Source organism: Chenopodium album, chromosome 13 (assembly GCF_948465745.1).
Source record: "Chenopodium album chromosome 13, dcCheAlbu1.1, whole genome shotgun sequence".
In the NCBI taxonomy this organism is placed as follows: Eukaryota; Viridiplantae; Streptophyta; class Magnoliopsida; order Caryophyllales; family Amaranthaceae; genus Chenopodium; species Chenopodium album.
The window spans coordinates 20,013,846-20,029,166 of record NC_137846.1 but is presented as its reverse complement, the minus strand read 5'-3'; the positions used below and the strand labels follow the sequence as shown (position 1 = coordinate 20,029,166).

Below are 15,321 nucleotides of genomic sequence, written 5' to 3'. Positions count from 1 at the left end.
ATTATTAACTCATGATTATCATCTCCTTACCAACATGCCAAGGATTAAGGTATATAACGCAGAGCCTCAAACCAAGAATAAGATAATAATTCTCAACCTTTTAATCTCAACTTAAATCAAATGATCATTCACATAATAATAAATAATATCTCAATAATGGCACATGTTCCCAAATTATAAAACAATTCGAACTCGGTTCATTCATAGTATATCTCAACTCTTATAGGGCAATAATTCTAATACCCAAATCTTATAACTCAAAAGTCACAGCCCGAAAATAATATTAGAAACCCTAAAACATCAATGTAAATCACCCTAGAGCAAAAACATTAAAAACCCTAACATAATAACACAATCAATCATACACAACAATAATAACAAGACAGTTAAATTTGATCAAATCATATAATTATATACATGAATCATACATATGAATAGCAAATCATACAATAATTATATAAAACAACTATACAAACAACTCCAAAGTAAATCATATGATTACATATAATAAGTAATACAATCAAATTATATTATAATCAAATAACTCCAAAAGATTGATAGTATGATTACCTCAGGGAAGCATGGTTAAATTGCCGGATAACATGACTTGTAATAATGGACTCTAATTAGTTAATTAATGGGTATTTGCTTTAATTTGGTATTTTGATCATAGAAAGGGTAATGATTATCACATGATATATATATATATTGAGAATGGAATTGATAAAGTTTGAGCACAAGACAATTAAACCAGTGGAAATAAGTTTGCAGAGGTCAAAGCTTAGAGTTTTTGAGAAGGGACGGCTGCACCCATACGACCTTTTATATATATATATATATATATATATATATATATATATATATATATATATATAAATAAGACCAAGTTATAATAAGAACCAATCTTATAATACGAACTAGGAACTTATCTGGATAGTCAGATCTAACACAAAAGGGACGCGATCTAACGATTCAGATTAAATCAGACGAATTGAACGAGTTTTACGGAATTCTCTCCTCCGCGATTTTCTATCTCCTTTGCCATTTTCTCTCTCCTCTTTCTCATATCATTTACGCCATTTTCTCTCTCTAGCATTATTCAAGCTTCCTCAATTCAATCAACAGCTCTAATATCAGAAAAAGGTGCTACAATTACATAATTCTTTAATATTGTGTTGAATCCGTTGCAAAATTTTCGACGATAGAGGTAAGCATTGAAATTTTGTATAAATCGATGTTTAGGGTTTAATACTTTTTTCGCCTAATCAGATTATATATCCTATCAATTTGCAGCATATATTTGCAAATTCGTCAACAATTTGGTGTGTTTTCAGTTTGCTTAGTGATTATAACTCTTTTCATGGTGAATTTTGAAGCTCGTATATATGCGAAACTTCAGAGTTGTTGATTTGAATTTTGTTTGATTTTCGGTAGTTTATTGTGATTATGATTAATTCAATGTTCATTATAGAGAAATTTGAATTTTATTCAAAAATTTGAGGTTAAGAATGATTTTCGTGATTGATTTTCTTGCTTGAATCCTAAATAACTAGATCTGAAAATTGGCATTTAAATTTATAAATCAATTAAATCTAATTAAATATGGATACAAGATTGGTCAGAGAAGTGTGAAGTTTTGTATAAGCTGATCTTTTTTCGTAAAAATGGTCTTTAATATAATTCCACTTAAAGTAAACTACATAGCTTTTAAAGTAACCAAAATTCTCCAAAAGTAAATCAAATAGAATTTGGTATTATTCTATGCATTTGACTTTGTTTCTGTTTTATTGATTTTTTTTTCTTGTGATTTCTCTATTAGAAATATAAATATATTGATATTGAGTAATAAAATTTGAGTATGATGAAAGAAAATTCAAGTAATACCTATTTGCCATCAAAAGTAGATAGAAACCATGTAAAAGTTACTAAAAACTTGAAAAAGTTTACCAAAATAATCTCATGGTTTTAATTGAGGGTTGTCTTTGAATAAACTAGGAAATATTGAGACTGTTTTTCTGATGTTAATATGCAGTCTGATATGTTGTATGTGTTGGAGATAAGGATGGTGGCATTGGTTTCTTATAGATAGTACATAATTTATTAATTTAATTGCTAGTACTTGTGCTCCTACTGCTAGTACTTGTTAGCTCTTGCATTTGCAATCAACACTAAATCATTTGTCTAGAGTGGACTCTAACACACAAGCCTCGGCCACATCCTTATCAACCTCGGCCTTAATCTCCAATTTTTTTCTGTCAAATGTAGCATACTTAGCTAGATCATGAGCTGTCAAGTCATGATCATAATTCATGGCCTTGAGTTGTTCTTGTAGAGTTTCCTGGTGTGATATCATTATATTAGCAAAAGGCAAACATATTGCCTTCTCTAGCTCTTTATATAGTCCTAAAGACAAGATGCCATGAAAATCCATGACCATCAGTTCTTTCAGAGATTGAATGCCAGGTTTAGGAACCCAACATTAACCCGAATCCCAAAACACAAAAGGCCAAAAAAAATCATGAGTATTTTTAATTGGTATAAGCATTGATTCAAATCAGAATACAAGAAAACACCAAGGGTCCTGCCCTCAAATGCAAACATTACTAAAGTAAAATAAAAAGTTCTGATTATATAAATCATATACTCGTGTCTCATATTTCTTAGTTTTTTATTTTATTTTTTTTATTTATGCTTGGAAGCATGTTAAGGCCTAATAAAATATCTCTGCTTGTAGAAGCAATGTTCAATTTTAAGGTTTCCTTATCTATCAATATCAAAAGTGAAGAGTTGTTTGACCATTAGTACTTTTCATAACTAGAAGCTCTTGCATGAGGATGTAGGTGCAATGTCTAATGCATGAAGAGGCCTGTTGGAGCATGGGATAGGCGTCCCCCACCACCAATTCCAACTAGAGCTAGGCCACCGCCACCTCTGCCGAGGCTATATGAGAAAAGAGCTCCTGGTAATTCGTCCTGATCTTTAATTTACTTATCACTTTTGCTGGTAGTTAACTATATAGTGTCATCTAACCCAGTGTTGTGTACAGCTCCACTACCCAAGATTAGCTTGAAGAGAGACTATATCAAGGGGGAAGAGCTCCCTACAAGGGGCAGGGTTGTGGCATTATATGGGTCTAGGTTGCCACCTTAAAGACATCCAACTTATAGGGATGAGTATGCTGCACGTTCATCTGTTTATCCTGATGTGCAGATTTATCTTGTTTGCTTGTATTTCATTGTATTGATCATTTTTGCATATATCCTTGGTTTAATTTAATTGTTTACAGGATAATGGATAAATAAGAATCTAAAGTGAAAAAAAAAGACTTTAAAGTAAACCTATTAGCTCTAGTGGTAGAGCACTATGCTGATGCATAGAGGTGTAGGTTCGATTCCTACGTAGGTTATTTCTAATAATAGATATAAACACACTAAAGTAAAAGAAAAGTTCTCAAAAGTAAATCAAAATAACTATAAAGTAAATCAAAATAGCTTAAAAACAAAATTTAAAAGTATAAATCAAAAGCAATATTGGTCAACTCTTCAAAAATGAAATTACATAATATGAAGTATTTCATAGTAAGAGAAAGAGAAACTCGTTACACATGCTTTCTAGATCGTAATTTGAAGTTATTCTCTAATGTATCTCAAAAGTAAATACTAAAAAGTAAATCGAAATATTCTAAAAGTAAATAAAAAATCAGAAATGTAGAGTGAATAAAAATTAATTTTATCTAATAAATAAACCTACGTGGGATTGGAACCCACATCTTTTATGCTCTACTTGTTGAAACAAAGAAATAATTTCCTCTAATATTGATGCTCTATTCTCTATGTGTATTTTCTCAATTGTCAAATTTCATAAAACACGATCATAATTTGAAGTGATCTCTACGATAAAAAAAAAATAATAATAATAAAAATAAAATAAAATAAAATAAAATAAAATAAAAATAGAGTAAATAAAAAAGACTTTAAAAGTAAATTGAAATATTCTAAAAGTAAATTAAAAAATCTCAAAAGTAGAGTGAATAAAAAAATAGTTTTATCACTTTATGGTCTCTAAAGTAAATAAAAAAAATTTAAAGTAAATAAAAATGACTTTAAAGTAAATTGAAATTCTAAAAGTAAAAGATCTCAAAAGTAGATAATAAAAAAATAGTTTCATGGTCTCTGTGTTAAATAAAAAAAATATAACGTAAATAAAAATGACTTTAAAGTAAATTGAATCAAAATATTCTAAAAGTAAATAAAAAAAATTTCAAAAGTAGAGTGAATAAAAAAAAAATTTATGTCTAATGAATGAACCTACGTGGGATTCGAACCCACATCTTTTGTGCATTTGCACAATGCTCTACGTGTTGAGCTAGTAGGCTAGTGTATATTAAACCTTCAAAGTAAAACAAAATGACTCAAAAGTAAATAAAAAGTTCTCAAAAGTGAATAAATTTTTTTTTTACGTCTAATATATGTACATGCATTGAGAATTTTGGACCATTACCATTATAAGGTTAATTAGACAAGTTAATCATTGTGTTACGTCTCAACATAAAGACATTAAATTAGAGAATTTAGACATTAAATCAGAGTCAAGGCCTACTAAGCATGGTGGCAGGCAGCAGCATCAATGCCTTCTCTGTTGAATGTTATTAATAATTACTACTAGACAAATGACATTCAAAAAACAAGCACCAAAATAATATCATCTTAGTATCTTACCAAGACCTATTCAATATTTGCAAAAAAAAAAAAAAAAACAAAAAAAAAACAGATACAAACATCACCCAACTAGGAACTGTGATCATGAAAATTAAAGCAAGATGAGAAGTATACGGGTACGAACAAAACCAAGTAAATAATTTAAACTTAAAAGTAAACAATTTAAACTCAAGAGTAAACAATTTAAACTTAAAAGTAAATTACATAAGGTAAAATGAGTAATTGAGTGGATGGTTTCTTCTAGCTCCGTATGGATCCACAATTGGCCTACACTGTGGGCACCCCCCATAAAGTAAATAATACTAGAGTTTGCTATATACTGGAAATTCAAACGACTGCATTGCACACATGCTCTATGCCCATTATGTTGCACAATGCAATAGTTCTAAGCAAATTTAATTGACCAATTGACCAAATTTCATACGCCTTTTACAACAAATAACAAAATCAAGAATCCCAATTATCTTTATAATAACATCAAAAGAGTCAGAATCAACATCTCTTACAGACCACTTAACTACTACAAGCACTGAGCCTTTAGTACTACATAAAGTACAACATCTCTTATAGATGATTAATACTACATAAAGTTACCAAGGAGATCTATCTAACATTTAATTGAGCTTACCAGATGATTAATACTACATAAAGCTTATATGTCACCAATGTTTCCTTTATAAAAATAAATAAATACGAAGTAAATGATTTGTTACCTCCAAGGCTTTACTCATATCATCATCAAATTGGTCAGTGTTGCCATTGTGCCATTGTGCTCTGTGTGATGAAGTGAAGAGAGGTTGTCCCAACAAAGGTGCTTGATTTAATGTCTAACATAGCAGCTTTGCCAAGCCTTTCCCAAAGATTTTCAATAGCTTGTTCAGAAGGTGAAGAGTCTATAGGGTCAGTAGCTAATTTGTCTGCTCTGTGTAAACAAAATTTTGACATTAAATTAAAGTATTAAACATGCAAGCCCGATCCTAAGTCAGATTTTTGTCACAAATTGCCTGAAAAAATGATTTCACCTAACATTCTATGCCAATCGATAAGAATGAATGAAAAAATTTCCATATTTAAGAATCCTCTTTTAAATATCATTATTCATAACATGGTTCATCTAAAGTAAATACAAAAGGCTAAAAAGTAAATCAAAATATCAAAATAGTCCCCTGCTACACATGAGAGAGCTAAACACTTAAGTTTCAACAGAAAGTCCCCTGCTTCTCATACTTAGGTACACATGAAATGCTCGATTGAGATCAACCACACAAAGCCCTTATATGACAACAACATGAGTCCTAACATAAGTACTCCAAGTTAACATATTGGGTGACATTCCAGCAAGGACAATTTCATCGAGGAAATTGGCAGCCTCAAATCAGAAAAACCACTAACCAGCCTAAGATCTCAATTAAGTTTAGAGGCACTTACTACAAGATTCTTTCAAAATTTATTTAGTTATCTAGCAAAATGATAAAGGCATAATCCTACCACCAATGGTATTAATCATACAATTTATTTTCTCTAATAACTGCCGAAAGGTCAAAGCGAAACATTTTTAAGTGCCATTAATTAATTAACTACCATCCATTGAAGATGATTAATACTACATAAAGTTACCAAGGAGATCTATCTAACATTTAATTGAGCAAAGTCCATATTTTACTTGTTTTATCAGGATGCACACAACAGTATCATGTCAGAATGCATTTGAATAGAAATTAAATAAGGGCTCCTCATGCACCATAGAGAGGGAACTTATTCTTCACAACATTCTTCATAACCTTGTCATTAAAATGCATCACGGTGTACTATCATTGTTGAATATTACATAATTCTAGAATACACAAAACAAGACTGCAATTCCAATGATGCAACACAACATGACCACACCATGACCATAATCTGTAAACTATACAAAGGTTATGACTATTCCAATCTCTAATCAAAACCAAACAATTAAGAAAACCCTAATTCCCAATTAAAATTGCAAAAACACCTTGATTAAAAATAACACGAAATTTAAGATAACAACAATAATTAAATCATATTTCCACAATATAATATCAGAAAAACGTAATTTAAAAATTCGATCATTATAAGAGCTAACAAATCCAAAAATATTCATATAAAAAACCCTAATTCGAAACAAAACTCATACGAAACATCCAATTCAAACAAAAATAAATCAACAAAACTCTAATTCGAAGAAATCAAACAAATAACTTACTTCAAAATAAGATTTGATGGAGAATTGCCGTCGAAAAAGGAATCGCAGAGGAGAAGCGCTAGACAAGAGAGAAGTCAATGCTAGAGAAATAAAATGCGGAAGAAGAGAGAGAAAGAAAATGAATCGGCGCATGAGTTAGGAAAATGGTCATCCAACTCGTGAAATTACAAAAACGCCCTTAATGAGGCGGGTGGAATGTAAGCCGTTAGATTGAGCAAGATTAAAGGTCCAGATGACTTCCTAGTTCCTATTATAGACCTAGGTTCTCACATCTTGATTCTATATATATATATATATACTTCCTCCGTTTTCTTTTAGATGCAACACACACTTTTTCACGGTATTTAAGAAATATGGGGTTCACATGATTAAATACATTTTAAAATGAGATGAGTGGTTGTTAGGAGTATGATTTAGTGGAACATGTGCTTTAAATAAGGGCAATAGAATAGTTTTTCCCTAAATTAACTTTCCTTTTATAGTGTGTTGCAAGTATTGTGACATTTCCTTTTTAGGGAAGTGTTGCAAGTAAAAGAAAACGGAGGAAGTATATATATATAGTAGGGTTTATTATACTTTAGATATAACTAGAAATATAAATTATTTATCTATAAATTATATCTTATAAAATCATAAAATATACGGGCATTACAATTTAGAGGTGCAGAACCCAATGTTGGGTTAGTGTGGCCCAAATTCCACAAGCCCAATTAATTATGTATCAAGCTATGCAAAAATTTCTAGAAAATTATCGTATATTGAGAAATTGATGGAGAAATGTGGTAGAATTTAAAATTTAGTGAATGGTCATGAAGAATTTAGATTTATGTGGCAATTCAAGGAGCATGTGTGTAGAATTTTCCACACTCTTCTTCCACCTTTATACATCACCTATAAATAGTGGTGTTTGGTATCATTTGGGAGTATGTATCCAACCTATCAAGATCAGAGTTTCTACACATACAATATTCCTTATCCACTATCCTTATTTTGTACTACTCCTTTGTAAAACTCTTATAGTGTGAATTCTCTTGTAATACTCACTCTTTCAAGGGTTCTTGTATTCTCTTATTTTTCATATAGTCGTGGGTTTAATTGATAATTTTTCCCACGTTAAATATTGTGTGTCTATTTCCTTTATATTATTTAAATTATCTGGTCTTCATCTATCTTCTAATTATTTCATCAATCTCTACATATTTAATTTGCTTCCGCTGTGCACTCACCAACCCTAACACAAGAATGTTCCAAAGGGTTTGGATACCCACGTATTTCTCTATTCCTAAAATATTACTACCTCCGCTTTTTTAGTTGACACATTTTGACTTTAGCACTATTTACACACTCCTCTTTGACCGTGTTTTGTGCTTTATATGTAATTTAAAATATAGTCATGTACTCATGTGAGATATTGTTATATTCATCACAATAAATAATTTCAAAATATCAATTTTTCATAATTTTTGCTTATTAGTAATGAGAGATATTAATGGTTGATTCTTATTAATGAGAGATATTAATGGTTGATTCATAATTTTATTTTCTTTGGGAAGGGAATTCTTTTCTAAGTCTTTTCCTTTACAGGATGCCGATTCTTCCTAGCAAATACTCCCAAATTGGTACTCTTATTAAGAAAGACAATGAACACCCATTTGATTATGTAGAGAAAATTCGATTTTACTGTTCTCACATGAGTAATGTCCTAGGAAACAAGCTTTATGATCTTCCTGATCGTGTTTCTGCCATGATTATTCATTGTCTTCCGAGTGAACCCTCATATCTTGCTGTTAAAATAAGGTTCTCTGATTTCAACCTACCAGGGGACATTCCAAACTACTCCAAATATAAAGATTATTATGGTCAGTGGTATCCGGCTTACAGATACTTAATTTCTTACCTCATTAGAGTCGAGAAATACCATTTTGAGCGCATGCATATCCCATATCCAGACTACTACAATGATGATCCAATAGGGAATAATTCCCCTTCCACTAGTCACCAGTCAGGGAGTTCTTCTTCCACACAAGGTAACCAAGCAAGGACGGATGGAGAGCAGGAAGAGGGAGAAATGATGGATGAGAGTAACCATACTGTTGATAATTCCATTATGGAGATTTCTAATCCAAATCCACCTCCAACCCCAATCATAATCGATATTTCATCTAATGATGAGGAAGATGAAGAATTCGTTCAAGTAGAGCACGAACCAGAATCACCTGAACCAATGGAAGAAGCAGATGACTCTGAATTCGATCTTGGAAGCTACAAACAGTCCACAGATAAGAGGGATAACATTCGAAAGGACTAAATTTTTGTAGTTTCAATCTTTTTAGGATTTTTAGATTCGTTTCCACATCTTATTTATTTCAGTTTTAGTAAAGTAATAAGTGGCATGTCCACATCTTACATAAGTTATTAGAACTCATTTTATTTCAGTATTCCATTCATTTTCTTACTTAGCAATAAAATTCCATTTATTTCCTTGTCAATTAATTCATTTCGTTGACAATTATTCCATTTCATTTCCAAATTATTCATTTCATGTCGCTATTCCATTGAGCTAATTCTGACTCAAAAACAATCCAATGACTTATTTCTAAGCTCTGGGAGTCCATGTGAATTATTTTTATTTATTTATGTGATGTTTTATTAAATGTATGGTTGGTTCGCAATCAATAATTGATTGACAAAGCTGCAAATTTAGGGAATTTTAGATTTTGCTATCCCAATTTGTTAGCTTCAAAATTTAATGTGTATGTTTCAAGGGTATTAATTAGTAGATGAGTGTCTACCTTGAGAACTAACCAAAACCATAATTAATAAAGACCCTTGTTTTGATTTAAGTGAAGAAAGATGGCAGGGAGAAGTGGTAACAACAATGATGGAGGAGAGTTGAGTGAAGTTGTGAGACAATTGGCAGCTGTTGCCCAACAACTAGCTAAGAACTCGACTAACAATAAGGATGCTTAGGGAGAGCTATTTAAGAAGGTGGCACAAAAGCAAACCACCAACCTATCAGGGAGAGCCTGGACCAACCATACTGGAAAACTGGTTAAGGGAGTTTGAGAAACTGTTTGGGGCAGTTGGGTGCCCGGAAAATTCTAAAGTTGGTTGTGCTACTTATTACCTGAGGGGTGAAGCTGACCTTTGGTGGCAACAAAATGAAGCTACCATTAAGGCATTACCTAGATTCAATTGGACTATGTTCTAGGAAAAGGTTAGAGATAAGTTTTACCCTAACTTCTTACAGAAGCAAAAGGCTGAAGAATTTTCCAATCTTAAAATGGAAGGTATGTCAATCATTGAGTACTACACAAAATTTGTTAAGCTGTCTCGTTTTGCTGAGGAGTCTGTAGCTACAGAAAAAGAAAAGGCTAGGAAATTTGAGAATGGCTTGACTACTGATTTGCAGCTAAAGTTGTGTGGGCAAGTGTTCGAAACCTTGGATAAAGTGTATGGTAGAGCCGCACACCTTTATGCACTGGAGGTGAAGAAAAAGAAAGAGCTAGCTGAGATAGAAGGGTAGGAGAAGAGAAAAGAGGTGGGAAAAAAATCTGGAAACCAGCAGGGTAACCAGAACCGGTTTAAGAAACAAAAGTACCACCGTTATAACAACTTCCACAACAACAATAATTCCCAAGGTAACAATCGTCAAGGGGGACGAAATTTCAATGGAGAGGCTAAGAACTTTAACCAAGGAAATAATAAGGATGGAAGACGTTATTTTTGCAGAAGATGCAAGAATAACCATCCTGGGAGATATTGTGATGGCAATATAGTTACTTGTCCTGCTTGCAATAAGCTGGGACATACGAAGTGTGAGTGTTTCTCCAAGGATCCTAATTGAAACAAGCAGAGTAATAATCAAGGAGGGTCTCAAAGGAACTTCCAAGGAAATCACAACTATTCAAGGAACAAGGGGGTACAACAAAATGGAGCAAAAGGCAACAACAATAATAATGGGAGTAACCAAGTGAAGGTAGGAGCTGCAGGGAAGTTTTGAATGTAATGAGTAGGCATGAGGTTGATTCCACGAAAGATGTCATCAATGGTACCTTTTCTATTAACTCTATTCCTGTTAAAGTTTTATTTGATTCTGGTGCAACTTTTTCTTTCATTTCAAAGACCATTGTTTTAAAACTATCAAACTGTTTGAAAACAGTAGATGTGGTAGACTTGCCTATAGTCATTCCTACGGGTGGGGTAGTAAAATGTACCAAAACCTTTAAGGATGTACCTTTAGAAATCGAGGGGAAAGTAATTCTGTTTGACCTCATCAAGTTTAGATTGAGTGATTTTGATATCATTCTGGGAATGGATTGGTTGAGCAAGTACAATGCAGAAATCAGTTGTCTGTCACAGAAAGTAAAAATGAGTACAAATAAAAATGAGTCGGTAACATATTGGATGCATGGTGAGACCAAGTGTCCAAGGATCATATCTGTGTTGAAATTGGCAAAGTAAATTAGGAAGGGACATCCAGTGTATTTTTGTAGTGTAAGGAAAATATGGATCATGAAGAGACAACTAAACTGGAGTATATAGAAGTGGTGAATGAATTTCTGGATGTGTTTCCGAAGGAGATCCCCGGAATGCCACCTAAGAGGGCAATTGATTTCACAATAAAATTAGTCCAGGAACAACACCAATTTCCAAGGCACCATATCGTATGGCACCTGCAAAAATGAGTGAGTTAAAGGAGCAACTGCGGGACTTATTAGAAAAAGGATACATTAGACCAAGTGCATCATCTTAGGGAGTGCCAATGTTGTTCGTGAAGAAGAAAGATGGGAGTATGAGATTGTGTATTGACTATAGGGAGTTAAATAAGGTCACTATAAAGAACAAATACCCATTGCCAAGGATTGATGACCTGTTTGATCAGCTGAGAGCGCAACAGTGTTTTCTAAGATTGACTTAAGGTCCGGTTATCATCAGCTTAGGATTGCAGATGAAGACATTCCCAAGACTACATTTAGAATAAAAGTGATCGCTTGCGGGCTTGAACGAGAAACGGGCCGGGCCTATACTTCATTTTTTGTCCAACGAACTTATTGTAGCTAACCCGAGCCCTTTTATGCGGGCTTGATAAATTGTCTAAGCCCGCTCTATTAACGGGCCGGGCTTGCCCGCGGGCCTAAAATTTTTGTTTTACATATATCTAACACTAATTAAATTTTTTTTTTATCATTTACTTATGTGTAGACACCCAAATGTGTCTCCCCAAAACCAAACCCAGTGATGAATACCTTTCGCGGCATTTGATTATCGGATGAGGTGAAGGTGTGGAAAGTCTAATGATGAGGATGTTTTTATTAAAATATTTCTCTTTTTGTTTTCTAAAAATATTTCTTTTCTTACTCCTATTTTATGAAAAATAGTCAGTCCAATTTGGTTTGGTCCATAATAAAGGTCCAATAATAGTGTAGTTGGATTGGGGCTCGAAAAGAGGTTTCCAATGATATATTATAGGCCCAATTCCAATGACTTATGAGGAAGTTATGGATTAAATTAGATTAGGCCCAATGATTTTCAAAGGTGGCCCGATGATCTAGAGGAGGGCCTATTAGCTATTAACTAAAAAAAGGATGTTTTATTTAGAATAAAATATATTAAATCTGATTTCGAAAACTGCTCGGACGCTTAATTACCTGCAACCGGTGTTGAAGGTAATTACTTGTGGAAAAGCGCGATGACTTTTGGACCAGCGCGAGACGACGACGTTGTCGCCAGGCGCTGACCTTCGTCGCCTGGCGACGAAGATCGTCGTTTGGCGCTGGCTCCTGTCGTTTGCGACAGGAGGAGTTTTATTCCGAATATGAATTGCTTTCACCCCGTGCTATTTTTCTTATAAATAGGGTCGTATCTCCTCGTTTTTCAACATTCACAACAATCATCTCTCTCTATTCTCTCTCTAAAAAGCTAGAAGCTTTCCTTCTCCCTCTATTCTTTTTCTAAACCTTCCCTTTTACAAAATTCCACATACATTAGCTCTAAACACACCTAACCAAGTTCGAAGTTGCCTTTTTCCTAGACGTGAAAGGTTTATAATTTCTGAGGGTTTGGTCCCAAATCTCTATTTCAATTATTTAAATTAATTGTTTGATTTATTATTTTCCTTGAAGTTACTAACGTGTGTATTTTGTTATTAGAAAGAGATACGAGGCATCCAAGTAAGTAATTTAATTGTTTAATTGCTTTATTATTATGGAAATCATGCTTAGGTTATTTTGTTAATTCCTAGTATCATGTTAGGATGTTTTTATGATTCCTAGTATCATGTTTAGGGTTAACTAATATTTCTGATATTATTATGATGATTCCTATTTCTTTCCTAATATCATGTTAGTGTCATGTTAGGGCTAATTGATCTGTAATGTTTAGTGACATGCTAGGGTTTGTTATTAATCTTGTTAGTATCATGCCTAGGGTCTTGCTATTATTATTATTATGCTTTGAGATTGAATATTATTATTGATGATGATTGTGATTATTATGTTGCTTGATGATTATTATTGTTATTGCTTGATCACGCCTTTTATGCAGGTTTAAAGGGAATTTGTACTTGTAATCATGTTTAATAAGATAATTAATAATCTTATTTAGGTTAATTTGATTATAATTCAAGTGATCGCCAATAATAGATTTGTTTGTGCATTAATATTCAACCAACATAGTTAAACAGGTTTAGGGTAAACCTATTGATTGTATGTTAGTCAGAAAGCGCACATGAATACGAGAAGAATAAAGTAGAGGCCTATTATTAGGGCAGGTTCAATCTCTTTTAGGTTGGATTTGTACCTTCATCCCCGAACTTCCAGTCATGGTTCCAGACCTATTGGAGTTAACGATCTCCTGGATCGTTAAGGGGTGTAACCTTCACCCTGTGAACGGTTTACAAGTTCCTAAAACTTGTTAGCGACTCTTTTACTCTAGCTTCCTTCCCTTTGGACGCCACCATGCTTAAGTGTATGATCACAGTGGGGCTCAAGTATGGGATGACTTGAAATATTCCCTACATTATGTCAATATTATTTTGATTAAGTTATCTTAAAAATTTCTTGATCACTAATGATACTAGAAAAAAAAAACATATTTAACTTGTGACATATGTTAGTGAAAAATAGGAAAGAATGAACTTATTTAATACAAGTATAATGATAAAATATAAAATTGAAATAAATAGTGTAGCTAATAAAAGCTTAGAGTCCAATATAGGCTATTTGTATTTATTTTCTAAACTATACTACATAATCAACTAACTAAAAAATCATTAAACTATTAATTTTTGAACTAAACGGGCCGGGCGGGCTAGCCCATGGTACATATTGTCTTGTCCATGTCCGCCCATTTATATTGACGGGCCGGGCTTAGCCCACCCAAATTTTCAATTTTTTCAAAATGATTGTCCAAGCCCGCTTATTTTGTGGGCCGGGTTGGGCGGGCTTAGCGGGTTGACCCGTCCATGAACAGCTCTAATTTAGCATAAGATAGGGACATTATGAGTTCATAGTAAGGCCATTTGGATTGACGAATGCTCCAGCAATCTTTATGAGTTTGATGAATATGGTGTTCCATCCATTTATGGACAAGTTTCTTGTAGTGTTCATAGATGATATACTAGTGTATTCGAAGAGTAAGGAGGAGCATGTAGAACACCTAAGGGCAATTCTGCTAACACTAAAGGAAAACAAGCTTTATGGAAAGTTCTCCAAATGTGTGTTCTAGTTGGAGAAGGTAGCATTTCTAGGTCATTTTGTGTCCAATAATGGAGTAGAAGTAGATCTAGCAAAGATTGAAGCAGTGAAAGGTTGGCCTACACTCAATACTCTTCTCTTATTAATAATAGACTATAAATAGTAACCATTGTCATGAATACTCAAAAATAAACATAAAAACCAACATTTCCTAATCTAGGTGAAACCATTCCCGGGACTCCATATGCTCAATTATTGACTCTACCTGAAATTAGTCAACATTGCTTACCATTAAGGTAAACAGGGCGAACCAAAACAAAATAAGAAATACGGATTAGCAAAATATGCTAAGTATGATAAGTGCAAGATAATTAAACTCAATTTATTAGCAAACATGCTTTTGAAATCAATTCCATCCTTTCCAATGATTTAACCATAATTCCAACTCAAATTTCCAAAACCAATTTCAATAATCAATATCAATAGTCAATTCAATAAACCAATTCCTCTTTAAAACCAATTCCTTTTAATCCAATTCCTTTAAAACCAATTCCTCACCCAAGTGTGCACACCCCCCAAGCTAGTCTCCTTATATTACAAGGCTATTCTTGAGGAAAGACCCGGTCATACAAAGTCCAAGGCCTTATCAATAAACCAAATCCGCATAGTGGGATTACCA

General features: G+C 33.0%; 1 long non-coding RNA gene across 1 annotated transcript; it reads left to right on the top strand.

Annotated features, from left to right (window-relative positions):
* Positions 1-1,179: 1,179 nt before the first annotated feature.
* Positions 1,180-3,279, top strand: LOC145576476 (uncharacterized). The gene is made up of 3 exons (XR_014098401.1): positions 1,180-1,207; positions 2,819-2,962; positions 3,047-3,279. It is a non-coding gene; the product is annotated as an uncharacterized LOC145576476 (long non-coding RNA).
* The last annotated feature ends 12,042 nt before the right edge of the window (positions 3,280-15,321 follow it).